The 15,051-nt window shown below is 40.0% G+C and overlaps 1 pseudogene; it reads left to right on the top strand.

Annotated features, from left to right (window-relative positions):
- The first annotated feature begins 11,353 nt into the window (after positions 1-11,353).
- LOC148122385 (prostate and testis expressed protein 14-like) lies at positions 11,354-12,762 on the top strand (annotated as a pseudogene).
- Positions 12,763-15,051: the final 2,289 nt, after the last annotated feature.

Below are 15,051 nucleotides of genomic sequence, written 5' to 3'. Positions count from 1 at the left end.
ATTTTAAGAAATAAAGCATTAAAAATTAATTAATTAATGTGTATGTCTCCATTGTAGTCTTTTCCTGGATACCTTCTCCTATCAGTGCTTAAGAAGGCATGAGAGGGGATTGAGTTTGCTTCTGGCCCGCGGCAGGGGCCCTGCAAGGAGGAGCTCGGGCTTTCCCCGATCCCATAGACTTCCCAAGTCACCCTGCAGTGCTGGCTCCAACCTGCTAAGCTCTGCCGCCTGCCATCCCAGCTTTCATCCAGGTACAAATTCCTATATTTCTCCCTTCCCCCTGGGGCCATAAAATTTTCCCAGCTCAACTGCCTTGTGCACTGGGCCTGCGCTGTAGGTGTATCCCGAAAAGAGGGAGTGCCTGTGCTTCAATAGCCTGCTTGAGGAAAGGTGGGCATTCTGTCAGTTAAGTCCCTGCCCAACAAGGGAACCTGACCCGGTACCAGAAGTTCCAATAGAGAGCATTTGAAGGAAGAGATGGGCAGACACCATGGCAAGAACTCGTCCAACAATCTGAAAAACAACATGAAAACACCAAATCCCAAGGACCCTACAATAGAAGGACTTGAAGACCTTAACCCAGAAGAAGTGGAAAAAAGTGCCATTATAAAAGCAATAGAGTCCCTTAAACAGGATATGAATAACTCCCTTAAAGAATTGGATGAGAAATATAACAAAAAGTTTGAAGAAATGAGTATAGAAATGGATGAGAAATATAACAAAAAGTTTGAAGAAATAAGTAAATCCATGAATGATACCCTGAGAAACCAAGAAAAAACAATCAAACAGGTAAAGGAAACAGTTCAAGAATTGAAAACTGAAATGGAGGCAACGAAGAAAACACAAACCGAGAACCGGCTGGATATGGAAAATCTAGGTAAACGAACAGAGACTACAGAATCAAGCATAACAAATAGAATAAAAGAGATAGAAGAACGAATCTCAGATTCTGAAGATACCATAGAGAAAATAAATGCTCTGGTCAAAGAAAATGGCAAATCCAACAAATTCTCATCACAAAACATTCAGGAAATCTGGGACACAATAAAAAAACCAAATCTAGTCTTGGTTCAACTTTGGTATATGGTACTTATCTAAAAAAATGTCCATTTCTTTTACATTTTCCAACTTTGTGGCATATAAACTTTCGTAGTAAGATCTAATGATTCTCTGAATTTCCTCCGTGTCTGTGATTATGTCCCCCTTTTCATTTCTGATCCTATTAATTTGCAAGTTCTCTCTCTGCCGTTTGATTAGTTTGGATAGGGGTTTGTCAATCTTGTTAATTTTCTCCAAGAACCAGCTTTTTGCTTCATTGATTCTTTGAATTGTTTTCTGTGTTTCTATTTTGTTGATTTCAGCCCTCAATTTAATTATTTCCAGTCTTCTACTCCTCCTTGGTAAATCAGCTTCTTTTTTTTCTAGAGCTTTCAAGTGTGTTGTTAAGTCTCCAATGTGTGCTTTCTCTGTTTTCTTTAGGTGGGCACTTAGTGCTATGAACTTTCCTCTTAGCACTGCTTTCATTGTGTCCAATAGGTTTGAATACGTTGTGTCTTTGTTTTCATTATATTCAAGGAAGACTTTAATTTCTTTCTTTATTTCTTCCTTGACCCAGGGGTGATTTAGTAGTTGACTGTTCAACTTCCATGAGTTTGTTGGCTTCCTGGGGGTACCATTGTTGTTGAATTCTAATTTTAATCCATGGTGATCTGACAAGACACAGGTGGTCACTAATATTTTTTTGTATCTGTGGAAGTTTGCTTTGTTACCAAGTATGTGGTCAATTTTCGAGAAGGTTCCATGGGCTGCAGAGAAGAAGGTATACTCTTTCCTATTTGGGTGGAGTGTTCTATAGATGTCTGTTAAGTCCATTTGATTCAGTACCTCCAGTAAATCTCTTATTTCTCTGTTAGGTTTCTGTCTGATTGACCTGTCCATTGGTGAGAGAGGAGTGTTGAAGTCTCCTACTATTAGTGTGTGTGGTTTGATGACTGCCTTGAGTTCTAGAAGAGTTTCTTTTACATATGTGGGTGCCTTTATATTAGGGGCATAGATATTCAAGATTGAGACTTCTTCCTGATGAATTGTTCCTGTTATGAGTATGAAATGTCCATCTCCATCTCTTCTGATTGATTTTAGTTTGAAGTCGATTTTGTTAGATATTAGAATGGCCACACCTGCTTGTTTCTTAGGTCCATTTGCTTGGAAAACCTTTTCCCAACCCTTTACTCTGAGTAGGTGTCTGTCTTTGTGGTTGAGGTGTGTTTCTTGTAGACAGCAGAATGTTGGATCCTGTTTTCGTATCCAATCTCTAAGTCTGTGCCTCTTTATAGGTGAGTTGAGACCACTGATATTAAGTGATATTAATGACCAGTGATCGATGACTCCGGTCATTTTTTTGGGTAGTAGCGTGTATGTGTTTTCCTTCTTTGAGTTGTGCTTGTGAAGGGTCGCTAGATGTCTGAGTTAATGTAGGCAGTGTTGGGAATGTTGGATTTCTTGGGTTGTGATTTTCCTTCTAGTATTCTCTGTAAGGCTGGATTAGTAGCTACGTATTGTTTAAATTTGTTTTTATCCTGGAATATTTTGTTTTCTCCGTTGATAGTGAACAATAGCTAGAACCTGGAAACAACCTAGGTGCCCCTCAATAGAAGAATGGTTAAAAAAGGTGTGGAACATATACACATTAGAGTTTTACTCAGCGGTAAAAAATAATGACATCTTGAATTTTGCATGCAAATGGATGGACATAGAAAACGCTTTACTGAGTGAGGTAAGCCAGACCCAAAAAGAGGAACACGGTATGTATTCACTCATAAGTGGATTCTAACCATAATTTAAGGTCTTTGAGCCTATTATTCGTGATCCTAGAGAAGCTAAATAAGAAGATGAACCTGATGAAGATTATTTAGCTATCCGCCAGGAGGTAGGAAATAGTCAAGAGTCCCAGGTAACCTTGGGTGCATGGGGGGTGGGGGATGGGAGGGTTGTTGGAAGGGGAGAGGGTTAGAGAGAAGGGAGTAGGGGAGGAATGGAGAAAGCTCGGTTGACCGAGATGGGGGGAAGGGAGGAAGGATGAATGTGGGATCAGGGAAGAATATATTTCAACTAAGGGAGTCATTTTAGAGTTTACAGGAAACTTGATTATATATGGGATCCCAGGTCCAAGGAGAGATCCCCAGATTGTTCTCTGGACAGAGGAGGGGGTGCCTGAACCGGCCTTGGCCCGTGACCATACTGATGAATATTTTGCTTATCTCCATAGATCCTTCATCTGGCGTTGGATGGCGATACAGATGGAGGCCTGCGTTGGAGCACCGAACTGAGCCCCCCAAGATCCAAATGAGGAGCAGAAGGAGGAAGAAAATGACGAAGGACTGCGAGGGATACTATCACCCACTGATACAAGGGGTCGGATCTAATGAGAGTTTACCAAGGCCAGATGGACCGTGACTGAACGAGCATGTGATCCAACCAGATTCTCTGAATGTGGCCGGATTTTCTGAATGTGGCTGGCCTGCAGTCTTTCTGAGAAGCCATTGACAATGACACTGGGACTGGTTTCTTCTGTATATACTGGATTTTTGGGATCCAGTCTGTTTGGATGCTCACCTTCCTGGACTTGGAGGGAGGGGTGGAGGAACTTGGACTTCCCACAGGGCAGGAGACCCTGACTGCCCTTGGGGACAAAGAGGGAGGAGGAGAGGGAGGGGGGGAGTGGGAGGGCGTTGGGAGGAGGGGCGTAAATGGAAACTTTTTATAATTTAATAAAATTACTTTCAAAAAAAAACAAATCTAAGAGTAATAGGGATTGAAGACGGAGAAGAACTGCAGATCAAAGGCCCAGAAAATATAATCAACAAAATTATAGAAGAAAACTTTCCCAATCTAAAGAACGATGTTCCTATGAAGGTTCAAGAAGCATACAGAACACCGAATAGACTGGATCAAAAAAAAAAAAAAAACCCCTCGTCACATAATAATCAAAACACAAAACATTCAAATTAAAGAAAGAGTATTAAGAGCTGCAAAGGAAAAAGGTCAAGTGACTTATAAAGGTAAACCTATCAGGGTTACACCAGACTTCTCTATGGAAACCATGAAAGCCAGAAGATCCTACATAGAGGTACTGCAGAATCTAAGAGACCATGGATGCAAACCCAGACTACTATACCCAGCCAAGCTATCATTCACTATCAATGGAGAAAACAAAATATTCCAGGATAAAAATAAATTTAAACAATTTGTAGCCACAAATCCAGCCTTACAGAAAGTAATAGAAGGAAAATCGCAACCCAAGGAATCCAACATTGCCATCACTGCCTAAAATAAGCCAGACATTTAGCGACCCTTCACAACCACAACTCAAAGAAGAGAAACACACAAACTCTACAACACACACACACACACACACAAATAATAACCGGAATCAACAACCACTGGTCATTAATATCACTTAATATTAATGGACTCAATTCACCTATAAAAAGGCACAGACTAAGAGATTGGATACGAAAACAGGATCCAACATTCTGCTGTTTACAAGAAACATACCTCAACCACAAAGATAGACATCTACTCAGAGTAAAGGGTTGGGAAAAGCTTTTCCAAGCAAACGGACCTAAGAAACAAGTGGGCGTGGCCATTCTAATATCTAACAAAACTGACTTCAAACTAAAATCAATCAGAAGAGATGGAGATGGACATTTTATACTCATAACAGGAACAATTAGTCAGGAGGAAGTCTCAATCCTGAATATCTATGCCCCTAATATAAAAGCACCCACTTATGTAAAAGAAAAACTTTTAGAACTCAAGGCAGTCATCAAACCACACACACTAATAGTAGGAGACTTCAACACACCTCTCTCACCAATGGACAGGTCAATCAAACAGAAACTCAGCAGAGAAATAAGAGAATTACTAGAGGTAATGAATCAAACGGACTTAACAGATATCTATAGATCATTCCACCCAAAAGGGAAAGAATATACCTTCTTCTCTGCAGCTCATGGAACCTTCTCAAAAATTGACCACATACTCGGTAACAAAGCAAACTTCCATAGATACAAAAAAATATTAGTAACCACCTGTGTCTTGTCGGATCACCATGGAATAAAGTTACAATTCAATAACAATTCTAACACCAGAAAGCCTACAAACGTGTGGAAGTTGAACAGTCAACTACTGAATCATCCCTGGGTCAAGGAAGAAATAAAGAAAGAAGTTAAAGTCTTCCTTGAATTTAATGAAAATAAAGACACAACATACTATAATCTATGGGACACAATGAAAGCAGTGCTAAGAGGAAATTTCATAGCACTAAGTTCCCAATTAAAGAAAACGGAGAAAGCACACATTGGAGACTTAACAGCACACCTCAAAGCTCTAGAAAAAAAGAACCAGACTCTCCCAGGAGGAGTAAAAGATTGGAAATAATGAAACTGAGGGCTGAAATCAACAAAATAGAAACACAGAAAACAATCCAAAAAAATCAACGAAACAAAAAGTTGGTTCTTGGAGAAAATCAACAAGATTGACAAACCCCTAGCCAAACTAATCAAACGGCAGAGAGAGAACACTCAAATTAAAAAGATCAGAAATGAAAAGGGGGACATAACAACAGACATAGAGGAAATTCAGAGAATCATTAGATCTTAATACGAAAGTTTATATGCCACAAAGTTGGAAAATGAATGAGAAATGTATTGATTTTTAGATAAATACCATTTACCAAAGTTAAATCCAGACCAGGTATACAATCTAAATAGACCTGTTAGTCGCGAAGAATTAGAAGCAGTTATCAAAAACCTCCTGACCAAAAAAAGCACAGGGCCAGATGGTTTCAATGCAGAATTCTACCAGAACTTTCAAGAAGAGCTGATACCTATACTCCTTAAGGTATTTCACAATATAGAAACAGAAGAGTCATTGCCAAACTCTTTTTGTGAAGCTACAGTTACCCTAATACCAAAACCACTTAAAGACACAACCAAGAAAGAGAATTACAGGCCAATCTCACTCATGAACATCGACGTAAAAATTCTCAACAAAATCCTGGCAAACCGAATTCAAGAACACATTAGAAAAATTATCCATTATGATCAAGTAGGCTTCATTCCAGAGATGCAGGGCTGGTTCAACATACACAAATCCATCAATGTAATCCATCATATAAATAAACTGAAAGAAAAAAAACATATGATCATCTCATTAGATGCTGAAAAAGCATTTGACAAAATTCAACATCCCTTTATGATAAAGGTGTTGGAGAGGTTGGGGATACAAGGATCATACCTAAATATAATAAAAGTTATTTACAGCAAGCTGACAGCTAACATCAAACTGAACGGAGAAAACTCAAAGATATTCTATTGAAATCAGGAACAAGATAAGGCTGTCCACTCTCCCCATACCTGTTCAATATAGTGCTAGAAGTTCTAGCAATAGCAATATGACAACATAAAGGGATCAAGGGGATTCGAATTGGAAAGGAAGAAGTTAAACTCTCGTTATTTGCAGACGATATGATAGTATACATGAGCGATCCCAAAAACTCTACAAAAGAACTCTTACAGCTGATAAACACCTTTAGTAATGTGGCAGGATACAAGATCAACTCCAAAAAATCAGTTGCCCTCCTATACACAAAGGATAAAGAAGCAGGGAGGGAAATCAGAGAAACTTCACCTTTCACGATAGCCACAAATAGCATAAAATATCTTGGGATAACTCTGACCAAGGAAGTGAAAGACCTATTTGACAAGAACTTTAAGTCTTTGAAGAAAGAAATTGAGGAGGATACCAGAAAATGGAAAGATCTCCCTTGATTGGGAGGATCAACATAGTAAAAATGGCAATTCTACCAAGAGCAATCTATAGATTCAATGCAATCCCCATCAAAATCCCATCAAACTTCTTCACAGACCTTGAGAGAATAATAATTAATTTTATATCGAAAAACAAAAAAAATCCCAGGATAGCCAAAACAATCTCATATAATAACGGAACATCTGGAGGTATAACCATCCCTGACTTCAAACTCTATTACACAGCTACAGTATTGAAAACTGTTTGGTACTGGGAAAAGAACAGAGAAGTCGACTTATGGAATCGAATAGAAGACCCAGATATTAACCCACAAACCTATGAACACTTGATTTTCGACAAGGGGGCTAAAGGTATGCAATGGAAGAAGGAAAGCATCTTTAACAAATGGTGCTGACATAACTGGATGTCAAACTGTAGAAGAATGAAAGTAGATCCATATCTATCACCATGCACAAAACTCAAGTCCAAATGGATTAAAGACCACAACATTAATCTGACCACTTTGAACCAGATAGAAGAGAAAGTGGGAAGTAGTCTACAAGACATAGGCACAGGAGATCACTTCTTAGGTAGAACCCCAGTAGCACAGACAATAAGAGAATCAATGAATAAATGGGACCTCCTGAAACTGAGAAGCTTCTGTAAAGCAAAGGACACTGTCAGTAAGACAAAAAGGCTACCTTCTGACTGGGAGAAGATCTTCACCAACCCCTCATCAGATAAAGGCGTGATCTCCAAAATATACAAAGAACTCAAGAAACTAGACAATAAAACTCTAATTAAACCAATTACAAAATGGGGTGCTGATCTGAACAGAGAATTCTCAGCAGAAGAACTCCGAATGGACAAAGACACTTAAGGTCATGCTCAACATACTTAGCAATTAGGGAAATGCAAATCAAAACAACTATGGGATACCATTTTACACCGGTCAGATTAACTAAAGTCAAAAACACCAATGATAGCCTATGTTGGAGAGGATGTGGAGAGAGGGGAACTCTCATCCATTGTTGTTGGGAATGCAAACTTGTGCAGCCACTGTGGAAATCAGTGTTGCGGTTTCTCAGGAAATTGGGAGTCAACCTCCCTCAAGACCCAGCAATTCCACTCTTGGGAATATACCCAAGAGATGCCCTATCATACCACAAAAGCATTTGTTCAACTATGTTCATAGCAGCACTATTTGTTATAGCTAGAACCTGGAAACAACCTAGGTGCCCCTCAATAGAAGAATGGTTAAAAAAGGTGTGGAACATATATACAATAGAGTTTTACTCAGCGGTAAAAAACAATGACATCTTGAATTTTGCATGCAAATGGATGGACATAGAAAACGCTTTACTGAGTGAGGTAAGCCAGACCCAAAAAGAGGAATATGGTATGTATTCACTCATAAGTGGTTTCTAGCCCTAATTAAAGGTCTTTGAGCCTATTATTCGAGATCCTAGAGAAGGTAAATGAGAAGGTGAACCTGAAGAAAATCATGTACTTATCTTCCTGGAGATTGGAAATAGACAAGAGTCCCAGGTAACTTCGGGTGCATGGGAGTGTGGGTGGGAGTGTTGTTGGAAGGGGAGAGGGTTAGAGAGAAGGAAGTAGGGAAGGAATGGGGAAAACTCGGGGGACTGAGATGGGGGAAGGAAGGAAGGATTGATATGGAATCAGGGAAGAATATATCTCAACTAAGGGAGTCATTTTAGGGTTTACAAGATACTTGATTATAAATGGGATCCCAGGTCCAAGGAGGGATCCCCAGATTGTTCTCTGGACAAAGGAGAGTGTGCCTGAACCGGCCTTGGTCTATAACCATACTGATGAAGATTTTGCTGATCACCATAGAACCTTCATCTGGCGATGGATGGAGATAGAGACAGAGACCCACATTGGAGACTGGACTTAACTCCCTAGGTCCAAACGAGTAACAGAAGGAAAGAGAACATGAGCAAAGAAGGCAAGACCAGAGGGAACCTTCATCCAACGATGGATGGCGATACAGACAGAGACCCACATTGGAGCACCGGACTGAGCCCCCCATGGTCCAAATGAGGAGCAGAAGGACAAAGGACCTGAAAAAAGAAATCAGGACTGCGAGGGGTGCGATCACCCACTGATACAAGGGGACTGATCTAATGAGAGTTCACCAAGGCCAGTTGGACTGGGACTGAACGAGCACGTGATCCAACCAGATTCTCTGAAAATGGCCGGATTTTCTGAATGTGGCTGGCCCGGAGTCTATCTGAAAAGCCATTGACAATGACACTGGGACTTTTTTCCTCTGCATATACTGGATTTTTGGGATCCAGTCTGTTTGGATACTCACCTTCCTGGACCTGGATGGAAGGGGGAGGAACTTGAACTTCCCACAGGGCAGGAAACCCTGACTGCTCTTAGGGATTTAGAGGGAGGAGGAGGGGGAGTGGGGGGAGTGGGAGGGTGTTGGGAGGAGGGGCAGAAATGGAAACTTTTATAATTTAATAAACTTTGAATTTAAATATAAAAAAAAGAAAATTCTGAAAAAAATTCTTAGTTCCATCAACTGTAGAAGGTGTCAAGATAGTGACTGATTATACGGTAGGGCAAGATATATTTTGGGGAAATACTTGATGCTATAGACAGGCAGCAGGATAGCAAGAACTCTGAAGAAAGTTCAGGCATACATGACCGAGTCGAGGACATTTTTATAAGTTTCAGAAGCAGCTGGAGGTTCTGTGCCAAGTTGGTGATGAGCAATAGACAGTATCACTGTAGTCAGGCTGTCTCTGATGTTGTGGGAGGAAGGAATGAGTCTGTCAGTCTGGGGTCCACATGCAGTATCACCTATGAGGGTTCAGAGAGACAGAGCTACAGATTTGATTTGAGCAACAGCTGATGTTGGATCTAGCACACTGGGGCTTCTAGTTATCTTAGTCTGAAGACCTCAAGTAATGTGATCCAGTGGGCCCAGTGCTTCAGCCATCCCAGTGGGATCTGTGACCATCTCTCTGGCCACACCTTTGCACAAGGGAAACATCCAGAAAAAGATTCTGGTTCCCAATCTTGGGAAATACTACCCTATAATTAAGGAATTTAGTCTAGTTCCTTTCATAATACACTTCAGAAGTGGAAAAGTATGGAATCCTTTGTATCGATATATATAGGGAAAGAAGAAAACCACAAACTCTCATTTTGAGTTTGTTCTGGAAGGGAATCTAGAAACTTAAGTATCCCAGGAAGCTTGCTGACATTGCTTTTTCAGAGGAGGGAGTGCATTTAAGGTGTCTGTGTGTAGCAAAATAGATCTGTCCTTAAGCCAATATGATGTCTACTATTGTAATGGAAACAATGTGACAAGGTTCCATGGTAATTCTTTACCAGACACAAATTTATAGAAACTGAAGGAAAAGATATACAGTGTGGGATGACCAGGTTATTGGAGAAAGAATGAATGAAAGAGAAAATGAGAGAATTGGTCTCTTGGTCTCATATCAATTGCCTGTCATGTAGTATGGTATTTGACTAGAAAATAAATTAGTTAGTATCTCACTTATTTTATAGATGCTACATTTTATAACATTACATGTTCTTTCCTGAGTCTGCTTATTTGGGGAGAGGCGTCTGTGGGCATTTGTAAATAGATTCCACATTTTCAGAGAATAAATTATGAGTCACTTAATCGGACTCCAAGCAGTCAGATTGTGAGCCTAGTTGTTGGTAGTCATTTTCCCTTTTACTTTTGACTTTTTTGTCTCTATGTTTTACCCCTGTAAAACTGGTGATGGGACAAAGGTCTCATTTTTTTGATAGTGAATTCCAGCTGAGAAGGTACATCTGAGGGCTCATGTTGGCACAGATCTGCCATGGTGTCACGGGGCTGTAAACCTAAAATCCATGACCTGCATTTTGCAAAGGAAGAAGTGTATCATGGGGTGTGGAAAGTCAGAAGATGCTGGAAGCAGAAGATGAAGACATACCAAATAATGAAAAACAAGAATAAAAGACTATGGGAGCTAAGAGAACTCACACTAATTTGAAAAAGCTTCCTAGGGATGGAGTCACCCAGGAGGTCTATATTAGTCAGGGTTCTCTATTGGAACAGAACTTAGAGAATGAGGACTTATTAAAGTGGCTTTCAGGATGTGGCCCAACTAGCCCAACAATGTCTGTCTTGATGTGACTTGTCCTTTTGTATTTTGGATAATGATTACAGCTGTTTCACTCAATGGCTTAGCAGAGTAAATCCAGACAGGAAATCTGAACAGAAACAGAGAGAGTAGTTGGAGTCGAGGGATAAGCCACGTAGCCACCAAAGGAGAAAGATGCCAGAACATTATCAGTAAGCCACAACCTCGTGGCAATATGTAGATTAATAGAAATGGGTTAATTTAAGATGCAAGAGTTGAGTAAGAATACACATAACTCGTTGGCCAAACAGTGTTGTAACTAATATAGTTTCTGTGTGATTATTTGTGTCTTGGTGACCTGAAAACAAAAGTGCAGTCTCAGGTTGCAATGTCTACTAACAGAAGGTTAGGATTCCACTGACATGGGAAAGCACTTCCTGCTACTCCTGCTGGGCCTCTCCCTAGTGGTGGGCTTCCTGCAAGGTGAGATCCTGACAGATGGAAGGGGCCATTGCTGGTGGACAGAGATACTGTGGAAGGGCATTGGGTTTGGGAGGTCAGGAATAAGATATAAGACCTGCGTCCTTTTATACATGGACCCCACAGCGTTCATCTGCATTTTCTTTCCTCTCCATCCTTCCCTTCCTTCTGCTGTACACAGTATGGGCTTCTCCTCTTTTTCCTCCTCTTTATTGTGCCTCTACTCCTGGTGTCCTTTCTCTTGGTTGTTTAGTTCACCTCTTTGTTCTTAGCAAACATTCTCATTTCCTCCAATTACCTGTGTATAGGCCTAAATTGTATTGGAAATGATGTAAGGAGGGTTTATGACAGGATGAAGATAAGAAAGTGATGGGAGCGCTTGTCTGCTCATAGGAGGTAGACTCAAGCTCCCTACACCAGAGCTTTGATCTTCCTCCTCACAACCCAATCCATTTACAATATTTGAAGTGAGAAACTTCGCTCTTCTGAAATCCTTTCTAGGGTCTATGGTCATGGGCTACCCTTTAGAGGCCAGTTCCTCCTACATCCAGCTATTTCCTTTAACTGTTTCTTTTTCCTTAATGCTAGCAATAGTCTTAGCTCCTTGCCTGATGCTTGATGGGGTGCTCTGAATGAACCTCTTATATTTGGTTTTGTCTCTTCAGCTCTGACATGCTTGCAGTATGACATGCTAAACTCTGATGGAGAGTGTGAGAAAGGAGAAAGCATGTGTGAGGCTAAAGAAGACCAGGAATATGGCATACTGGTAGTGTCTAAAGGTATGTCAATACTCGGAGGTCTTGGGTGACCTTGTTTGCTGCTCAGGCATGAATCAGCACTCTTTACACTCCTGAGGACAGAGCAGAGACTGTGGAAGGCTGTGTTTCTGTGTAATTTCAGGAGAAGGCTTCTTTCTTTACATTTGGTACTGGTTGTCGACCTTTCTTTGCCAGACGAAGATACTTTTTTGATCAGGGTCTCTGCATGGCCTTTATAGCGTTCTGGAAAACATATTCACGGGTGTGAGGATTTTAACTGAAAAATACCAGTAAGTAATTTGAGAATGGGAGGCATGTTTGCAAGGCAGATTACAGGTTGATAGATGATAACTATAATCACCTCAGTGTGGCTGGCATACTTTTCACTGGGGAGCCTAATTTTCTTCATTTCCGAGACTCTGATTTTACAGATCGTTAGGGCTAATCATTGTTATTTTTCTTGTACAGGTAATGAGATCCTCTTTGGGTAGCAGGATTGTTCTTCTCATTGCTTAAATAAGACTTTCACCCATCATGGCCTCAGACTGGACTTTACATGTTGCAACGACCAATCTTTGTGTAATGAGTTTTAGAGGCTGGGCCTTTCCTTGCCCAGTTCAGCTGCAGGTGAGTCCTTATTCCTTCCCTGTGCTCTCAAGGCTCATGACCCTGACCCATCTATTCCCTGCACTGCCCAAGCCCTGACACCTGTCTGGATCGGCATCAGCTCTTGATGTGTCGATAGTTCAGTTGGGAATAGAGCAATGTTCTCTGCTCCCCATCTCTCAACTGCTTCTGCCTTTCAGATTCTCTTTTCCTTCCTTTTCTTCGTCCATCCTTCCATCACTAATGGTTATTTGCCAAACTTTCCCTATTCACATCACCTTTACTTTTATCAACAGTGCTTTAATATTAGTGAATATCACAGAGCTCACAACCCATTGTGAATCTTCAGGTTAGTGGTGGCTCTTCTGCCAAGGTTCTAGCAGACATTAGTTCCATTCTTAGTCACTGAATGGAAGACATATGGTATCTGGTTTCTCACTGCTGTGACATGAGTAAAACAATATTATGGAGCACTGATCAAGTTTAGTTTATGATTTTAGAAATTTTCATCATGTTGGAGAGGATGTAGAGGATCAGAGCAACTCATATCATGACATGTATGATTCATAGCCGAGTAGATTAGGTAGGGACCAGGACAGGATAGACCCTCCAAGCCCATGGTCCTATCTTTCTCCATTTCAGCCTGTAACTCTTTTATAATATGCCAGAAATTTCAATGTGTTTATGGCTTCGATAGATTAATTAGGTCAGAAACTTCATATCCTAACCATGTTTAGAAATGTGACTGATACACCCACAGCAGTGTTTGAGGAATCTCCTAGATATTCTCGATACACTCAAGTTCACAATTAAGATTAAGTCTTCACATGGGCTGTAGTCACAGCAACAGCACAACATCCACGTCTAGTTTGTGTATGCATGGAACGGCAGACCTGTTTAGCTTATTTCGTAGTAAACTAAGTAAATTTGAAGTTTATGTTGTTTACATCATAATGTTGTATTTTTCTAGCACATTGCACAGACAGTGCTTGCCAAGGAAACATGACCTGGAATCCCATCCCATCCTGCAAAAACACAGCTTGTTCACCTGCTTAGGCATATATTTCAAAGTTTAAAACACATTAATAAGTTTTGATGCACATTTACAGGTGTTTACATATGAATATTTATATACGTGACAATATTATAAGTCATTCTAACCTTGTTTTTCAGTGTTGTCCATTGAATCCTGGCTCTGGACCATGGGAGCAAGAATTCTGCTGCTGACCTTGTCTTGAACCCTATATCTTGGTCTTTCCATCATATGCCTTAATGTCTTTCGTAGTCTAAATGTATCTTACTGTATTATATTGGATATGCTGTCATTCTTGTGTGCCTTTAAAGGTTTAATTTGTTAATTCTATATAGTTGTCTAGATTAGTTTCAATTATAAAACATTTGTGTTTTTTATTTTTTATGCATGTTTCTGTCTTGACATGCCATGACACACTTGTGTAGTTCCAAAGTAAACCTGCAGGAGTCAGTACTCTCCTTCTGCCCTGTTGGTTTTGAAGACTGAATTTATTTCCTCAGATTTATTGGTCAATGCACTAACACTTTGTGTCATGTTATCACTCCTCAAGTTTAAAATCTTATGATTAGGAGAACAGTGAATAAAGTTGTTTGTTACTAAGCCTGATGACCTGAGTTCATTTTCTGGTACCCACAAAATAGAAGGAGAAATTTCGATTTATACAAGTTCTTCTTTAACCCCCACATTCTGACTATTGCAGGACAGACACACACACAGAGCAACACAGGCAGTCTGATACACAATGAGTGCAGTAAAAAATAAAACAAATATAACATTATTTATTTATCCCTTTCCACATTCCCTCATCTACACTACCCTTCCGTCCTCTTCCCCAATTAACCCTTTCTGTACCATTGTTCTCTTTAACCCTTGATACCACTGCACTATAACTTTCTTCCCTTGAAATCCCCCTCTCTCATGGCCCTTTAGTAATTTCCTGATATTTGTGTGTATTTCAAACAGAGAGCACATGTCTGAAGAATCAGAGTTAACGTCCATAAATGACAAATTAAATACCTAGGAAATAAATCTATCAATCAACAAATGGATAAAGGAAATGAATATATATGTTTTCAAAAAGAAGGGGGAGAAATAGGAGGAAAGAAAGGAAAAAACACAAATGGCCAATAACCTTTTTTAAACCATCTTATAATATAATAAAGGAGAATATATCTACGAAGGTACAAGAAGCATACAGAACACCAAAAGAAAACTACCCTTGCCATATAATAATCAAAACACA

This window comes from Myodes glareolus, chromosome 4, assembly GCF_982192425.1.
Source record: "Myodes glareolus chromosome 4, mMyoGla1.1, whole genome shotgun sequence".
In the NCBI taxonomy this organism is placed as follows: domain Eukaryota; kingdom Metazoa; phylum Chordata; class Mammalia; order Rodentia; family Cricetidae; genus Myodes; species Myodes glareolus.
Note: the sequence above shows the minus strand (reverse complement) of the source record. Positions and strands in the feature narration are given on the sequence as shown.